This window comes from Lagenorhynchus albirostris, chromosome 2 (assembly GCF_949774975.1).
Source record: "Lagenorhynchus albirostris chromosome 2, mLagAlb1.1, whole genome shotgun sequence".
In the NCBI taxonomy this organism is placed as follows: domain Eukaryota; kingdom Metazoa; phylum Chordata; class Mammalia; order Artiodactyla; family Delphinidae; genus Lagenorhynchus; species Lagenorhynchus albirostris.
The window spans coordinates 172,799,610-172,815,571 of record NC_083096.1 but is presented as its reverse complement, the minus strand read 5'-3'; positions in this window follow the sequence as shown (position 1 = coordinate 172,815,571).

Here is a 15,962-nt window from a genome sequence, read left to right as displayed (position 1 = left end):
TTTGATGGATAGTGAAACTAGTTTGTATTTCCTGAGTTCAAAATAATTTTCCTTTGGGTGAGAGTAGGCTTCCTGGGGCAGACTGGGATAGTCGAGAGCCTTCCTTCAATTAAATAGTGGGGAGGGAATTAAGAAGGGCAGCAGGAGGATGCTGGCTGCTTCATGAAACATCTCAGGTTTGGGCTCCAGGTGGATCTGGGTTTGAATCCTGGCAACTCTGTGACCTTTTGGTATATGCTCTGACTTGCCAAATCCCTCACTTCTCTGGGACTCAGCAGGCCCAGGCTGTTGGAATGTCTTCTTCCAGAGGAGGTGGGGTCCAGCCCAGCACCAGCCCTACCGAGTAGGCATGTTCCCAGGGGGGGCCCAGAAGCTGGTGCCGGGAAATGCCACCCCTCTCCCCTGGCAAGCTCAGCTCTGCACCCCTCCCTTTCATTTCATCAACCTGTCAGTGGCTGATGGATGGAAAACTGTCATCCTCTTTCCCCACTCAGCATCATCACCGTGACACCAACCGTGCCCCCTCCTGTCTCCAGGAGGCTGGGAAGCAATTTCTGATGAGGAGATACTCTGGACCATCTCTAAAGGGAGGATAACAGTTACCCCTGCCTTGCCTGGCTCTGCTGGACAGTAGGATGCTGTGTGCTGGCACAAAAAGGGGGCTTGAGGCATGTCGGTGACACCACAACCCTTGCTGTCCTCAAAGTCCTCGTGTTTATGAACTAAAGATGAAGAAAGAACCATATGGTGAGCTTGAACCTGAGCCATGGTTCTTTCTTATAACTTGTTGGCCCATCCAGCCCTAGAAATGGCAGGGCTATAGGGGCACTATTTGTGATTGGTGCATAGTAAGTGCTCACCAATGGACAGATCATCCAAAATGAAAATAAATAAGGAAACACAGCTTTAAATGATACATTAAACAAGATGGACTTAATTAATATTTATAGGACATTCTATCCAAAAACAACAGAATACACTTTCTTCTCAAGTGCTCATGGAACATTCTCCAGGATAGATCACATCTTGGGTCACAAATCAAGCCTTCATAAATTTAAGAAAATTGAAATCATATCAAGTATTTTTTCTGACCACAACGCTATGAGACTAGATATCAATTACAGGAAAACATCTGTAAAAAATACAAACACATGGAGGCTAAACAATACACTACTAAATAACCAAGACATCACTGAAGAAATCAAAGAGGAAATCAAAAAATACCTAGAAACAAATGACAATGAAAACACAACAACCCAAAACCTATGGGATGCAGCAAAAGCAGCTCTAAGAGGGAAGTTTATATCAATACAATCCTACCTCAAGAAACAAGAAACATCTCAAATAAACAACGTAACCTTACACCTAAAGCAATTAGCGAAAGAACAAAAAACCCCAAAGTTAGCAGAAGGAAAGAAATCATAAAGATCAAATCAGAAATAAATGAAAAAGAAATGAAGGAAACAATAGCAAAGATCAACAAAACTAAAAGCTGGTTCTTTGAGAAGATAAACAAAATTGATAAACCATTAGCCAGACTCATCAAGAAAAAAAGAAGACTCAAATCAATAGAATTAGAAATGAAAAAGAAGTAACAACTGACACTGCAGAAATACAAAGGATCATGAGAGATTACTACAAGCAACTATATGCCAATAAAATGGACAACCTGGAAGAAATGGACAAATTCTTAGAAAAGCACAACCTTCTGAGACTGAACCAGGAAGAAATAGAAAATATAAACAGACCAATCACAAGCACTGAAATTGAGACTGTGATTAAAAATCTTCCAACAAACAAAAGCCCAGGACCAGATGGCTTCACAGGAGAATTCTATCAAACATTTAGAGAAGAGGTAGCACCTATCCTTCTCAAACTCTTCCAAAATATAGCAGAGGGAGGAACACTCCCAAACTCATTCTACAAGGCCACCATCACCCTGATACCAAAACCAGACAAAGATGTCACAAAGAAAGAAAACTACAGGCCAATATCACTGATGAACATAGATGCAAAAATCCTCAACAAAATACTAGCAAACAGAATCCAACAGCACATTAAAAGGATCATACACCATGATCAAGTGGGGTTTATTCCAGGAATGCAAGGATTCTTCAATATACGCAAATCAATCAATGTGATACACCATATTAACAAATTGAAGGAGAAAAAACATATGATCATCTCAATAGATGCAGAAAAAGCTTTCGACAAAATTCAATACCCATTTATGATAAAAACTCTCCAGAAAGTCGGCATAGAGGGAAGTTACCTTAACATAATAAAGGCCACATATGACAAACCCACAGCCAACATCGTTCTCAATGGTGAAAAACTGAAACCATTTCCTCTAAAAGCAGGAACAACACAAGGGTGCCCACTCTCACCACTCTTATTCAACATAGTTTTGGAAGTTTTAGCCACAGCAATCAGAGAAGAAAAAGAAATAAAAGGAATCCAAATTGGTAAAGAAGTAAAGCTGTCACTGTTTGCAGATGACATGATACTATACATAGAGAATCCTAAGGATGCTACCAGAAAACTACTAGAGCTAATCAATGAATTTGGTAAAGTAGCAGGATACAAAATTAATGCACAGAAATCTCTGGCATTTCTATACACTAATGATGAAAAATCTGAAAGAGAAATTAAGGAAACACTCCTATTTACCATTGCAACAAAAACAATAAAATACCTAGGAATAAACCTACATAAGGAGACAAAAGACCTGTATGCAGAAAACTATAAGACACTGATGAAAGAAATTAAAGATGATACAAACAGATGGAGAGATATACCATGTTCTTGGATTGGAAGAATCAACAATGTGAAAATGACTATACTCCCGAAAGCAATATACAGATTCATTGCAATCCCTATCAAACTACCAGTGACATTTTTCACAGAACTGTAACAAAAATTTTCACAATTTGTATGGAAACACAAAAGACCCCGAATAGCCAAAGCAATCTTGAGAAAGAAAAACGGAGCTGGAGGAATCAGGCTCCCAGTCTTCAGACTATACTACAAAGCTACAGTAATCAAGACAGTATGGTACTTGGCACAAAAACAGAAATATAGACCAATGGAACAGGATAGAAAGCCCAGAGATGAACCCACACAGCTCAATATCAAAAAAACAAATAACCCAATGCAAAAATGGGCAGAAAACCTAAATAGATGTTTCTCCAAAGAAGATATACAGATTGCCAACAAACACATGAAAGGATGCTCAACATCACTGATCATTAGAGAAATGCAAATCAAAACTACAATGAGGGGGCTTCCCTGGTGGCGCAGTGGTTGAGAGTCCGCCTGCCGATGCAGGGGACACGGGTTCGTGCCCCAGTCCGGGAAGATCCCACATGCCATGGAGCGGCTGGGCCCGTGAGCCATGGCCTCTGAGCCTGCGCGTCCAGAGCCTGTGCTCCGCAACGGGAGAGGCCACAGCAGTGAGAGGCCCGTGTACCGCAAAAAACAAACAAAAAAACAAAAAAAAAAACTACAATGAGGTATCACCTCACACCAGTCAGATGACCATCATCAAAAAATCTACAAACAGGGCTTCCCTGGTAGTGCAGTCATTGAGAGTCCGCCTGCCGATGCGGGAGATGCGGGTTCGTGCCTCGGTCCGGGAGGATCCCACGTGTCCCGGAGCGGCTGGGCCCGTGGGCCGTGGTCACTGAGCCTGCGCGTCCGGAGCCTGTGCTCTGCAACGGGAGAGGCCACAACAGTGAGAGGCCCGCGTACCACACACACACACACACACAAAAACTACAAACGATAAAAGCTGGAGAGGGTGTGGAGAAAAGGGAACCCTCTTACACCGTTGGTGAGAATGTAAATTGATACAGCCACTGTGGAGAAGAGTATGGAGGTTCCTTAAAAAACTAAAAATAGAACTACCATATGACCCAGCAATCCCACTACTGGGCATATACCCTGAGAAAACCATAATTCAAAAAGAGTCATGTACCACAATGTTCATTGCAGCTCTATTTACAGTAGCCAGCAGATGGAAGCAACATAAGTGTCCATCAACAGTTGAATCGATAAAGAAGATGTGGCACATATATACAATGGAATATTTCTCAGCCATAAAAAGAAACGAAATTGAGTCATTTGTAGTGAGGTGGATGGACCTAGAATCTGTCATACAGAGTGAAGTAAGTCAGAAAGAGAAAAACAAATACTGTATGCTAACACATATATATGGAATCTAAAAAAAAAATGGTTCTGAAGGACCTAGGGGCAGGACAGGAATAAAGACGCAGACGTAGAGAATGGACTCGAGGACGTGGGGAGTGGGAAGGGTAAGCTGTGATGAAGTGAGAGAGTGGTATGGACATATATACACTACCAAACGTAAAATACATAGCTAGCGGGAAGCAGCCACAGAGCACAGGGAGATCAGCTGCATGTTTTGTGACCACCTAGAGGGGTGGGATCGGGAGGGTGAGAAGGAGATGCAAGAGGGAGGAGATGTGGGGATATATGTATATGTATAGCTGATTCACTTTGTTATAAAGCAGAAACTAACACACCATTGTAAAGCAATTATACTCTAATAAAGATGTTTTTTAAAAAAACATATTGGTTACAGCTTCATAAATGAAGTTTATTCTGCAATAATTCATTCAGCAAACACTAATTGAGCACTTATTATGTGCCAGGCACAATGCCAACCATTAGGATTATGTTGCTGAGAGAGACAAACATGTTCATGCCATTTTGAGACTCACAGTATTATTGGGGGTACACAATATTATTGGGGAGCCAACAGTTTTTACAGAGTGGGGTCCTGGGATGCTTGCACTGGTAGGTCTCTGAGTCGTCTTTGGATGGTCCTGACATAGTCCCCTGTGTTCAGTTTGAGAACAAATCTACCTCTTGAGATTCTACCCCTCATCCGTGTTCTACCCCAGCCTTGGTATTCTGTCTTGTGAGACATATATACAAGATGACCCTTAAGAACTTCGTCTTCCGTGTTCTGTGGCTTTTTGGGACGAACTCAGGGAGACAGAGGTATTGGTTGTTCCTGATCATGGGGAAAGCTGGAACAGTGAGGGGCAATTCAGCAGTGGAGTCTGGGTAAGAGTAAACAGAGCTCCAGGCTTGGAGACTGACCCTCCCTGCTGCTCCTTGTGGGGTGATGGTTCTTTTCCTTCATCAGCATCCTGGCACAGCATGCAAGGAGCTGCTTTCCCTCGAGTGGTGAGAGCCAGGCTGAGTGCCAACTCATCAGGAATAGCTTCACAGCTTCCTGGAGCCAGGAGAGTGGAGGGTGGGGGACTTGGTGGTGATGCTGGGTGGGGGAAGAAGATGTGAGTTTCCCGTCCTTCAGCCACTGACAGGCTGCTGAAAGGGAAGGGAGGGGTGCAGAACTGGGCTTGCCAGGAGGAGCCAGGGGAGAGGCAGTGGTATTTCCTGGGCACTAGCCTCTGGCCTCTCTGGGAACACGCCAGCCCAGTAAGCCTGCTGCCGGGCTGGACCCCACCTCCCACGTTCCACAGCTGGTGCATACTGAGTCCTGAAGTAAGGGATTTGGCTTGGGGAGGGAAGAAGTCAGAGCAAAGCTCAAAAGGAAGACCTTTCATAGGAAGGTGGTGACTGTCTCTATAAAGAAGTCCCCCACTCCCCCAAAAGCAGGAGGTATTTAAGTCAGATACCAAGAAGAACATCCTGACATGGCCAGTCATCCAACAGGGAGCTGTATTATTAAAGAGGAATGTGGATATCTGCATGGAGGCTGTCATTTCTGATTTCTAAATTACCTGCAGGAACTCTCATTCGTTCATTCGATAAGACAAAGTCCCTGCCCTCACGGAGTCTGTGAGTGAGACAAGACAAGCCCAGCTAACTATAACATGCTGAAGCTGGTGGTGTCATCATAGAGGGACCAATGAAAGGCAACAGAAATTCAGAGGAGAGAGAGAATAGATGACACTTGGGACGAGGAGGATCACAGAAAGCTTCCTCTATGAGGTGGTATCTGAACTGGGCCTCATGGTGTCTCAAGATACCCAGGAGGAGAGGACAGTGTAGACAAGGACCCAGACGTGGGCGACTACAGGGCATAGCCCACCATTTGGCTACGGCACGTGGTTTGGGCAAGGGTGCTGAAGCAGACACGGTTGTCAAGGAGGGCTGGGTCACTTGACCTACATCTGGCCAATCAGTATAGTCCATTCTCCTGGTTACGTGATTGGTTCCAGACTGACATATGATCCAAGATGGTCCAATGAGAATCAGCCATGGGAGTTACGCTGAAATCACCCCCACAGCTTATGTCATTTATAACTGAGAGAGTTTGTCTTAGTTCAGGCTGCTCTAACAGAAAACCATAGACTGGGTGGCTTAAACAACAGAAATGTATTTCTCACATTTCTGGAGGCTGGGAAGTCCTAGATCAGGGGGCCAGAATGGTTGGGTTCTGGTGAGAGCCCTCTTCCTGGTTTGCAGATGGCTGTCTTCTTGCTGTGTCCTCACATGGTGGAGAGCAGAGACAGCTCTGCTCCCTTCATCTCCTTATAAGGGCACCAATTGGATCATGGGGGACTCCACCCCTATGACATCATCCAAACCCAAAGGCCCCATCTCCAAATACTGTTGTATTAGAGCTTAGGGCTGCAACATATGAATTTACGGGGGACATAAACATTCAGTCCATAGCAGAGTTATTTTATGCACATCCTCTAATGGAGAGATAGGGAGACCAGGAGCTGAGAGATGCGGGTTTGAGCTCCAGCTGTGTTTCATACTCAACATGAATAGTCTTGAACACATCACTACCTCCCTCTGGGTCTCAGTTTCCATGTTTATAGAAAAGGAACTCAAACTATATGTATTTCGAGGCCTTACCAGCTCTTCCACTCTGAAACCGTACATCTCTTATGTCCATCTTCTCTGTCCTCAAGAGAAGGATCTCTCTCGTGTGTGTATGTGCATGTGCGGGGGGCCGAGGTTCTGAGCACATAAGCACAAGAACATAATTGTTATCTGCAATTTCTTGGCGCACCCTTGCTATACCTCCGCTTCCCTCCATTAAGAAGATTGGGGGGATTTTTTCTTTGATGGGGTTTTGCATCTTGAAAGGAACCGAATGCCTGCCTGACTCTCTGGCTCTGAGAGGGCCGGCAGACTGCCCATCACTTGACACAGCCCAGCTTGAGCCCAGGATGTGGAGGCTGGGGGGATTCTCTCACCCCTGGCATCTCCCCCTTTTCTGTTCTCCATAAGACTGGGAAATTCATTATTTCCCTGACTGGCTTTTCTGGCGAGACTCAAATTAATTTTCCATCTCTCCCCATCTCCCAAGCCTCAGAATCATTAATGCCAGGGAAAGTTAAATAAACAGCTGATTTACAGAAGCATTTTCTTTCTTTTTCTCTCTCTCTTTTTCTTTTTCTTTCTTTCTTTTTTTTTTTTGAAAGCAGGAGCCTCTATTAATCAGTTGTGCTGAGAGCCGTCTGATTAAGCAGTTGGTGCACCCTTCAGATGAGCGAATGTAGGGTCAGAGGGCCTAGAGACCAGCAAGAGGCTCCTAATCAGGGACTGAAAATACCGCAGTCTCCAGCCCACAACTCTTCTCCCCTCCGAGGTTCAGGGCAGGGCTTTTCTGCATGGAGGGATGAAGGGACGCACCTGACCCCGACCCCCTGGGTCTCTCCACCATTCTGAGCTGGAAGGGTTTGTACAAATAATTTCATTCAACTCCACTACTGTATGGAGACTCAGAGAGGGGGAGAAACCTGCCCAGGGTCACACAGCAAGGTCGTGACCGTGCTGGGATTTGAGCCCTGAGTCACAGTTTGGGGCTAAGGGATAAAGAGGTTTCTATACTTGAAGGCCTTGAATAATTTGACAAAAAAGGAAAACATATCACATCTACTGGCCCCATCAGCAGCCCACAGACAGAACACACACCAATACACTCTTGTACACGTTTACACGCAGAGGCACATCAGCACGTGGAGCTGGCACCTGGCTCGCTTCTGTTTTTTATCCCTGGACAGCGGAGTGATTTTGACATCTATCTAGACTGAGTGCCCCTACCCTCCACCTCTCCCTGGATCGCCTTGGCTGGATGGAGTTCTGCCCACCTGCCTCCTGCCGGGCAATCTGGTGCCCCCGGGTCCTTGAACCTGTTTGCACAGCAGGAAGTTCAGCGGGCAGTGCTGTCAGCCGTGCCTTCCTCACCTTCCCCTCCCCTTGATGGCCGGTGACTCTGGGCCCCTTGAGACTCACCAAGTATGGTGAATCCCCCTTCTGTAAAATGAAGACAGAAAGTTACTTCCCAAGGCTGTGGTGGGGATTAAATCTGAGGGTTTATGGAGCACCTGCTACTGGATTTATTCAGCAAACGTGCATCAAGGGCCCAGGTTCCAAGAGGCACTGCATTGTGTGTCCTCCTGCCTTGGCACACGGCATATGACCAGTAAGTAGAAGTGACTGTCGGTATCATTTGGCCATCGGGTATTTACGGAGCAATCACCTTATACCAGGTGCTGTGCCCGGTTTGGAGGCAAATAGCTAGACTTGTAAGGTGACAGATGTCTCCAGACAGTAATGCCCAGGATGGCGGGTGAGACAGACACATAAGAAGGTTATTCCAAGTGATGCAAAAAATGCTCCAAAAGATGAAACAATGGTCACAACAAAATTAGAGTTCGTATATCTGAGCAGTAATTATGTGCCCGGGGGCCTATGTTAAGTGCTTTGTCCCTTTTGCCTTAATAAATTCTCAGAACAACTGCATGAGGTGAGTTCTGTTATTACCTGCATTTTACAGATGAGGAAACGGAGGCACAGAGAAAATTAGTAACTTGCCCAAGGTCACGCAGCTGGGGTGCGAAAAGGGCAGTGGAAGCACAGAGGAAGGGTTACTAACTCCATAGAGGGAGTCAAGTAGGGGGGTGCTTCTGAAAGGGACAGCTTTGAGGTGGCCTTGAATCCTGAGACCCTAATCCCCGTCTTCTGTGCTCCTCCTGTCGTCTAGAGAGCAGCCCTGCTTGACCCTGAAGGGGCAGTCATGTGACGAGTCTCCTAGCCCCGGCTGATTGGACCAGGATGAGCACCTGAGCAATGAGCTGGGCCAATCAGAACTCTCGCCCTCAAGTATTTAAACCTGCATCCGGAGAGTGGGAGTCATAGCTTCTGAAGACTGGAAGGGCGGACCTAGTGCAGAGGGAAGGCGGGGAGTGGAGCAGATCCAGAAAGAGGCAGGGCTAAGAAGCTGTGGTGGGCAGGACAGAGCGGTTCAGATCCGATCCCTTCCCGTTTCTGAGTTCTAGAGGCCCAGCTGCTTCTTCGGGCTTCTGGGGTTCATGGGGGCACCCTCGTGGCCTGATAATTAAGCCTTCTTCACTTAAGTGAAGCTAGGGCAAGCTTCAGTTTCTTGCCACCAAACAACGCCATCCGAAAACAGGGGAGCGAATGTGTCGTGCCAGCCAGAGAAGACAGGAAAGGGCAGAGGCAGAGATAAAGGGGGAGGGATGCTCATGCAAAGGCCTGGAAACCTGTAGGCTGGTGCAAATGGTGGGAAGGGTCCATGGGGAGGGGTACTGAACACAGACACCGCAGAGCCCCTGCGCCACTCTGCCTCAGAGTTTGTGCCCAGATGTCGACGGGGCCGGTGCGGTCGTGAGGCCGCTGGGCCCTCTGCCTTGTAACAGAGGCCCCGTAGCTCATTTTCAATCAGGCCCTGTCCCCAGCACAGAAGCAGAGTTAATTAAACACAGCCTTCCCTTCAGCAAAGAAATGGAAAGCAACCTCCTCTTAGAACAATTAGTTTACAGCCCTGCCCCCTCTCTTCCTTCCTCCCGCCCTCTCTTAATTCCTCACCTTCATCATTTCAGACTCTGCCTGCCGTCCATAAGTTAGCACTAAGAAGCCAAGATAAAAGGCGGGAAGAAGGGGCAGATGGTCGGTCCATTTATTCCTCCCTGGGACAGGGAGACCCTCCTGTTAGCAAGGGTTGGGGCCAGCCGCAGCGCTGGGGAGCGTGTGTGTTCAGGGATGGACAGCCAGGACATTGATCTGTTGAAAGCAGGTATCTTAACCTCTCAGTTTTCTCCTCCATATCACAGGGATCACACGGCCTACCTCACAGGCTGTTGTCAGATGAGATCTGTGTAAGGAGAGTGCCAAGCACAGTGCCTGCCATGGATGCATCCTACCTAGTTCCCTCTTACTCCTAAGGTAGGTGGGACTAGGGCCCTGAGCTGTGTGACATCAGGCTGGTTACTTGACTTCTCTGGTCTCTGCAAAAAGGAAAGCTATAGCTGCCTCTCTGCATAAATCGTGTCCCGCAGCGAGCTGGAGGCAGGCAGAATGGTACAGGGGTGAAGAGCATGTGGTCTGGCGTAAGGCTGCTTGCATACCATCCGCCCTCTGGCTCTACTGTTTCCCACCTGGCCCAACTTGAGCAAGTGGTTAACTCTCTGTGCCTCAATTTCCTTGACTCTAAAATGGGGGTGATATCTCCCTTCCTTGAGGGATCGAATGAATTAGCACGTCTGAAGAATTCAGAACAGTGCTTAGCACGTGACCAGCACTTGGTAGGGGTCAACTCTTCTTCTTCCTATTTTTGATCTGATCCAGCCCCTGCCTTCAGATGAGACTGAAGCCTGAAGCCTGTTCTTAGAGGATGAGTCTGGAGTTTCCATCAAAAGCGACTCCAGAAAGGAGAGTCCACCATCGTGGCCAACTGTTTCCACGTCTAAGATAGTGAAGGGGTTGGGGGAGTTCTTTGGTGCCTCCGTTTCATCTCTTTTAAGACAGAGCTAATTAAGGCTCACACACAGGGCTGTCAGGAGGATTAAGTGGGACTGCAACACGAAGTTCTCGGTGCACGGCTCTCCCCTCCATCCACGGCCACCCTCTACAGACTGATGGGTACTGCAACCCTGAGCATCTCCAGCAAAGCAGAGCGCTTTTTGAGCAGTTGCTGCTTGTGGCATCATGCCAGGTGCTAGGAGTGGAGATGGAAGACAGACCTGGAGGTGCCTGCTTTCAGAGCAGAGGTGCAAACTGGACACGCATTAAACCAAACGGCGGCTTTGGGCTCTGGGATATGATGAATCCTTCCCAGGGAGCAATAAATCTAGAGCAGAGTGGTGAGGTACAGATACAAGCGCCAGAGGAGCTGAGAAAGAAGACAGGAGTTTCTGAGAATGTGATAGCACAGCCTCGCTCAGGAGCTGGCCCTGGCCCAGCCGTTTTGATTGGGAAGTGTACTCTGGGATCTAACCTGAATCCTTCTTGCCGCAAAAAGATCCCATTTCCTCCGGTCCTATTATCCCAACAACAGATCTTGTGACCTTGAGACCAGCTTTGCAAATGTTAGGTCAGACTAGGAGATCATGCGATGGATTTGTTTGTGGGTCTCAGAAATAGCTCAGAAGGCCATTCCCAAATCAGATCCGTGTTTGGAGCCCTGGCAGGCCTGAGCTTTCCGTGATGACTACTCTGAAGGGGCAACATGGATGGTGATGGGGTAGCACTACTTGGACTGGACCACTGGACTGTTGACCCTAAGATCAATCTCACTGGTTTACACCTTGGACACGAGCTGTCATTTAAAAGAATAATTTCAAAAAATGTAGGTTTTGCTAGAGATGGGGACTGGTCATACTATGAATGGATAGAATTTTCTTTAGTCTTAGGTCTCATGCCCCTTCCCCAAACCACGAATCATCACTAAACTAATGATCAATGAACTTGACGGAACTGTCCAAAGATGGAATAGTTGGGGTGCGTGGTTCTGAAGCCCAGCTTCAAAATGGACCCCAATGTGGGGAAAAGGTCTTTTTGGTCTTAAAAGTGCTGCAGAGCAGGTTGCCCCTAGGGAGCAGGCCATGCTGAAATGTTCTTCCTGGCGCTCTCCCTTTGGGCTCACCGAGACCCTCCCCTTCCCTGCTCTCCTGGGCCCGCCCCTGACATACATGCTCCTGGTGGTGGGGAGGATTCTCCACTTCATGGTCACCCCCAAGACCTGCTGCTAAGGAAGTTCCCTTCTTCCTGCCCTCTGCGGGCACTGCCCTCTGTTCCTACCTCGGATGTCTGTACCTTGGCTTGACCCAACGAGGCCTGTGAGATCCCAGCCCCCAGGAAGCTTACATTGGAGTAGGGAGAGGAGACACCTAACCAGCACATAAGCCCTCAAGCCCCTGACCCACTGACGTCCTCCACAGCATGTATCACTACCTACCTCCCTGCAAAGTTGATTTATCTTGTGTGTTGTCTCTCTCCCCACCACACTCTGGGGAGGGCCTTGGTCTTGTTCACTGCTGCATCTCCAGTGCCCAGCATCAATCCTGGCATACAGCAGGTGGTCAATAAATATTTGCTGAATGAATGGATGAGTGAATGAAGGCAGGATGGCTTTGGCAGGTCCTTCCTGGGGCATGGGATGCCCAGAGTGGTCACTCGGGTCTTTCACTCTGTGCCCGTCTGTCTCCTGGCAGGGTGGAAACCCCTACCTCCTGCCCTGGCCCGGGGATGCTCTGTCTCTCTAGCTGTAAAATGACAAAGCTGAGCTGTCCAGGCTGCTCTTTGCCTGACATTTGACGGGCTGGGGGCTTGCACTGATCCCCCTCCCCCAGTCCTAATTGCTTCCCCTGCCACCCAGCCTGCCTGGGTTGGTGGAGGACAGCCAGTGGCTTCTCTGGGCCACGGCCAGTCTGGGTGTACAGCTCCACAGCCTCTGCCTCTGCTCTTCCATCCAGGAACCCTGAGTGGTGGCACTGCGCCACTCCCCCTGTGTCCATCCCATCTTGTTGAGAAATCCTATGCCTGTCATTCTACTTGTTATAGTCTGAAGGTTTATTCCCAAAGACAGACTTGGCTTCGGTTCACCATTTACCAACATGAAACCTTGGGCAAGTGTCTTTACCTCTCTGAGTCTCAGTTTCCTTATCTAGATAATGGGTAGTAGTCATTCCGATCCCAAAAGATTGCTGTGAGGATTAACTCTGAGGACAGTTGAGAGCCTGGTATCTCAGAGGGGGTTCAAATCCAGGTGCGGATACTTCCTAGCTGTGACTTTGGCCGACTCTATATTATTAAGCATCAATTTATCTATAGAATGGAAATAATAGGAAAAATACTAATTGAATCCCATTATTTTGCTGCAAGGATTAAATGAGATAATGCATGGAAAGCACTTGATCCCATGCTTGGCACATAAGTAATTTACACTTATTGGCTCTTATTGTTATTATAATCTTCATCTTTTTATGTGCTGGGTACTTAGTAGGTGCCAACAAATCAATCAATAGGTATTCCCTTGCTTTCTTCAAGTCAAGGCTTTGGGCTTCCCTGGTGGCGCAGTGGTTGAGCGTCCGTCTGCCAATGCAGGGGACGCGGGTTCGTGCCCTGGTCCGGGAGGATCCCATATGCCGCGGAGCGGCTGGGCCCGTGAGCCATAGCCGCTGAGCCTCCGCGTCCGGAGCCTGTGTGCTCCGCAACGGGAGAGGCCACACCAGTGAGAGGCCCGCGTACCACAAAAAACAAACAAACAAAAAGTCAGGGCTTTGATTTTGTTGTTGTTATTAGGGTTAGCACAGTGAGGATTTGGATTCACGTATTTCTGATGACCTGGAGTTTCTTCTCCTGGGTGGAGCTCTCCCTCTGGTAATTGTCAGAAGAGCTCTTTTTTTTTATTTTATTTTTTTGCGGTACGCGGGCCTCTCACTGTTGTGGCCTCTCCCATTGTGGAGCACAGGATCGTGACGCGCAGCCTCAGCGGCCATGGCTCACGGGGCCCAGCCGCTCCGCGGCATGTGGGATCTTCCCAGACCAGGGCACGAACCCGTGTCTCCTGTATCGGCAGGCGGACTCTCAACCACTGCGCCACCAGGGAAGCCCCAGAAGAGCTCTTCTTGCCAAATAAATATTGACTAAAGCAAAACCCCGTCAAACAGGTGTTCAGAGTCCTTCTATCTCAGTGTGGCCTTCACTATTCGCATTTGACAGGACGGAACATCAAAGCCTAGAGAGGTTCGGTGAGTCACGTAGGGTCATACGGCATGCTGATCCAACCAACACTTCCAGCCTCTTGTGAAGGGTTCAGAGTGTGAGGCCACTGTCCACCCCGCACCCCACCACCGTCGTCATCGTCTGTATGTGAACGACATGTTGAGGTCTTCCAGGCACTTTCACAGCCATCATCTCTTGTGATCCTCTCAACAGCCCCGTGAACTGGGCAGGATCAGGTCAATCAAACATTATTGCCATTTTTCAAAGAGGGAAACCGAGGCTTGGAGGAGGCTCAGACTAGCCTAAGGTCACACAGAGAGCGTGGCCTCTTACTACCCAGCTTGGTGTCGCAGCCTGCAGAGCAGGGAAGACCTCACGTGATGTCATGACCCTGCTTCTTTGGGATGCCCCCTCCCCATCCCCTCCACCCCTCCAGCTGGCCTCCCCGCCCAACTCTGAGATTCCTCAGCTGAGAGCGACCCCGTACGAACATGCAGTGTTTTTCCTTCTCTTGGAGAGCAGAGAGGTGAATAGCTTCGACCACTGACTCTGTTTTCAACCAAGTTGCTTGCAAGCAACAGGTGTCTCTTTCCAGGAAGACGGCTGATGTCTCTGCAACAGGAGATGAGACCCCAAAAGGCTCACAACTTCCCTGCTAAAAGTTTCTTCTGGTTTAGAAATCACCTTGGGGGTTTTAAGGAGTAAGACAGGAATAAAGACACAGACCTACTGGAGAACGGACTTGAGGATATGGGGAGGGGGAAGGGTGAGCTGTGACAGGGCGAGAGAGAGGCATGGACATATATACACTACCAAACGTAAGGTAGATAGCTAGTGGGAAGCAGCCGCACGGCACAGGGATATCGGCTCGGTGCTTTGTGACCACCTCGAGGGGTGGGATAGGGAGGGTGGGAGGGAGGGAGACACAAGAGGGAAGAGATATGGGAACATATGTATATGTATAACTGATTCACTTTGTTATAAAGCAGAAACGAACACACCATTGTAAAGCAATTATACCCCAATAAAGATGTTAAAAAAAAAAAAAGGATCCATGAGAGAATGCGGTGAAACTTGCCGCTGGAGTTTCCGATGAGTTAAAGGAGCTGGGATTTCCTGTCATTCTGGTCCCACCATTTCTCCCTGAGGGGAGTAATATACGAGATCAGACCAGCTCCCTGCACTTGGAATGTGCACTTGACAGATGGGAGTCCCGCTGGCTCAGTGGCCCAGAACCTACCAGACTCTTATCGAGTTGGTGCAGGTAAAGCACTTGGTACCTAGCACCTAGCAGACTGAAAGTAAATGTAAGCCATTATTATTATCCTTCACAGTATTCAGAATATCAGTCAGGGGGCAGGAGTCCAGTAAGTCTGGTAGTAATTCTTCCGTTTGATAGAGAGAATAAAAGGAGAATAAAACTTTTCTGGTCTCTGGGTCTCTCGGTGTCCTGAAACTTGCATCTCATTCCATTTAAAAAGAACAGCAGTAACAACAAAACAGAACAAGGAAAAAAAAAAAAAAAACAGAACAAGGCCCTCCTGCCCAGAGAAAGAGGCCTCCCTGACCTGGGCAGTTTCTAAAACAGCTGCTGAGGGAGAAAACAACCCAGGGGCGGGCCGTGGCGCCAACCCCCGCTTCGCAAACCAGCCGTTTTACTGGCTGTGAAATGTCATGGGCCCCTGGGCTCCAGGCGTGGAGCCCACAGTTGGGGCCTGCAGTGCTGGGGGCCGTGGCAGCCTGTGTTTGAGCCTCATGGGATGTGACGGGCGCAGGGAGCAGAGGGTCTGGACTCAGGAAATATCATCGCTGAGCCTGGGGTACTTGGTCAGGTGTCAAGAGAGGCCTGAGCTGATGAGCCTTTCCTGGGGACCCCATCAGCATCTCCTCTGGCTTTGAGGGGAAGTGGCTACACCCCCATGAAGGGATCAAAGCCATGTCCCTCTCTCTCCTGCCCTTGGTCTACTCTTGTCTCCCCCAGA